Below are 3,547 nucleotides of genomic sequence, written 5' to 3' on the forward strand. Positions count from 1 at the left end.
GAGAGAGAGAGAGAGAGAGAGAGAGAGAGAGAGAGAGAGAGAGAGAGAGAGAGAGGCACAGAGACACAGAGACACAGAGACAGACACAGACAGAGACAGACACAGACAGAGAGAGAACATATATGCCATGAAATCATGACATGTAGAGGTCAAAAGATAACATGGGTTACTGTCCTTTCCCTTCACCATGCTCAAGACAGAATCTCTTACTGCTGCTGATGCCCAGGTATCTGGCCAGAGAAATCCTGGAGGATCTCTTGGCTCTATCATCTATCTTGCTATAGATGTGCTAGGATTTCAGGTCTTTGTGCCACTGTGTCTGGCTTTTATGTGGGTACTACACTACACTACACTACACTACACTACACTACACTACACTACACTCATGCTTATACAATAAATACCTCACTTACTGAGTCAGCTGCCCAGCCCCAAGGCAATTTTAAGTTTTAAAAATCACCATCACTTTTAGTTCAGGCTGATCAGTGATCAGTATTGCATTCCTTTGTGTGTGTGTGTGTGTGTGTGTGTGTGTGTGTGTATGTGTGTGTAAAATTTCACATGCTGACCTGTGCTCCTCTTACATGATAACCCATCCTTCCTCCTTTCAGTCCATCTGGAGATTTCTGGTTCTCCCTCCGACTCTTCATCTGAGTTTTTGTACAGCTTGAGTTTAACCCAGCTTCTGTGGGAGCACCTTCTATTCTGTTTTCTGAGTTATTTTGTTGAATCCAAAGTATTTTCCTGTGCACAAAATTCATAGTTTTAAACAATGAGTTGTGTGGATCTCTCATTGGCTTTGGTTCTTGTCATAAATATGATTTTTAGCATATTTTGAAAATCATATTTCAATAGAGAAGAAGTTTTGTTTTTCAAACATAACAAGTATAAAGATCGCCAAACTGCCAGTTATTTGCTGGTTTCATATAGTTTGTTTTTGTGTTGTTATTGTTGTTGCTAAGTGTAACTAGTAGCAGTGAAAGCCCACTACTAGAGCTGGTGACAAAACTTAGTTGCTTAGAGCAATTGAAGTTGGGCAAGGTGACACATGCTTCCTGTCTTGACATTTTGGAGGAAGAGGTGAAGAAAGAAAGAAAGAAAGAAAGAAAGAAAGAAAGAAAGAAAGAAAGAAAGAAAGAAAGAAAGAAAGGAAGGAAGGAAGAAAGAAACAAGAAAGAGACATAGCCCTAATGTATTTATCCCAATCACTCCATCAAAATGAAGACTCTCATAAGAACATGTAAAACAGTAAACACAAATGAAAATGTCCCATGAAACTCATTATTTTTTTATGCTTAAAAGAAAAGATTCTCGTGTGATTTATCTTATCTTTCCAAGTTGCTCTGCATACTGAATGATCCGGAACAGGACACATCTGTGTATGCACACACACACGTTTGTCTGAGGGTGGCATTTCTCATAGTGGTCATAGCCCTCAGGAGAGATGAGGTTAAACAAAAACGAGGAAAAGAACTTCCAGAATTCAGGGCTTACAAGTATCTATTTCACAGAAGATGACCAAGGGTCAGCTGCTGCTTCCTTTCTACCTCATCTTCCTGCTGGACGCTGGGAAGTGTAGTACTTCCGGTCTAGGCATTAAGAGAAGAGAATGTGTGGGAAGATTATGAGAAGAGACCCCATCCCACTTCATACTGTTACATTGAATGTGTAATGTTCCCCCACTGGCTCATGTGTTTGAACACTTGTCTCTAAATAATGGGGCTGTTCTGGAAGGTTGCGGGGCTTCATATGGAAGAAGTGAAGGGTGGAGGGACTGACTGACCTTGAGGTTTACAGCTTAGCTCTGCTTCCTACCTAACTCATGAATTAAGTTTTTTAGAACTACTAGTTTATTGTTAGTGTGTAATATGGAGTGGGGCATGTACACGGCACAGCACGCATGTGTAGGTCAGAGGGTAACTTTGTGCAGTCAGCTCGCTTCTCCCATCCTTCCATAGGTTCTGGGAACAGAACTCAGTGCATCCAGCTTCAGCACCACATGCTTTCTCTGCTGAGCAGTCTCACTGGCCTGTGGTTGGTTTGCTAACTCCACTTATCTAGCTTCTATTTGCTCCTTACACAAGACTGTTCGGCTTATTGCTACTATTATTTCTACTAGCATGGTTGGGTTACTTCCTGTTATTCTACTACTTTCAGAAAGACCACATTCAGGTAGAAGAAAGAAAGGTACCAGCTTTAAGATAAAAAGTGAAAATACCCTACTGGATGGGGGATTCTGCCTAGGTACATGTCAAAGACTTTTTAGCGGGAACAAATGTTTTCCTAATAGTTTTCCAGGTATAAAACCACATAAGATGGAAGCTATGTATGAAAGAGTGTTGACTTGGTGATGGGGGTTAGTCAATAAGACAGAAGGGAAAGGTCTTTCTGTCTGATAATTACAAAGCATTTGAATTTGCAGATTCCTCTGGACATGTGGAAAATTAGAAGTGGAAACAAGTCTACTTATAAGACTTAGAGTAACATCAACATGCATGAAGAGAGAAAGCCAGAATGGCTGAGAGGAAGAATGTTGATATCCAAGTCAGAAGGGGGAGGGAGGATGGCAGGCATGATGACCTCCTACCCATGAGGCAACAGGGCAATGACCCTGTGTTGCTGAGTTAGCAGTTGTGTCAGAATCAGTGCCAAGTCCCAAAGAGAAAACAAAGAGGATGGTAATGGAAAAAAAGCCCAGTATGGTGTTTTTAGCAGCACAGAAACCCGCCAAAGTCACAGGACTTCTAAAGGTATGGGGCTCCCTCCCAGGCAATGGCAACCTGGGAACTAAAAGAACCAGGTCTAGTGGGTCCAGGTACAGAGACAATGTAACCAAGAACATACCTTTCCAAATGTGTTTACTGGGACCTCATGACAGATCCTCTGGCATTTTCTTGATTCTAGGAAAGAAATGAAGTAACTAGCAAGAGAAGTGGGAGTTGACCTGATGCTCTCTCTTCTGTGCACACGACTCGTGCATACAGGGACATGGCAGTTCTGACTGAAAAGAAGCCAGTGAAATACTTGGTAAAATATCTTCTCAAGAGGAAAAGGTTTCTTGATTTCATTGTAACAGGTTTGTGAGTTATAGTTTATGCCAGTATTCGGAGCCTCTTGGACATATTTTAATTCATCCCTTTGAGTGTGAGGTCAAAGACTCATTCCATGCACCAGGCTCTGCATATGCCATGTTCTACATTGTCTAGACAGTCATTCATGAGTAAGGATTTTTACAGGGCAGAGTGGCTGCAGAGTTGTAGGTGATGGTGCTATGAGTTGCTCTTCATGTCATTTTTTGTACTCTTCTGTACTGTTTACATCCATGACATGTTTTTCATAATAGTCCCTCAGATGACAGTGTTACACATAGGTCCATAAAGATGGACCATTGAAGATAATTCACTGATGCCACTAGATTAAGTGTGCTTTCCAGAGCTGAAGAGTTACATATCAAGCAGGTAAGGCAGCTGGGGAGATAGCAAAGTACTTGCTGGGCAAGCATTAGGACTTGAGTTAGATTCTCTAGAAGCTGTATGTATGTATATGT

This window comes from Grammomys surdaster, unplaced genomic scaffold (assembly GCF_004785775.1).
Source record: "Grammomys surdaster isolate TR1022 unplaced genomic scaffold, NIH_TR_1.0 267, whole genome shotgun sequence".
Taxonomy (NCBI): Eukaryota; Metazoa; Chordata; class Mammalia; order Rodentia; family Muridae; genus Grammomys; species Grammomys surdaster.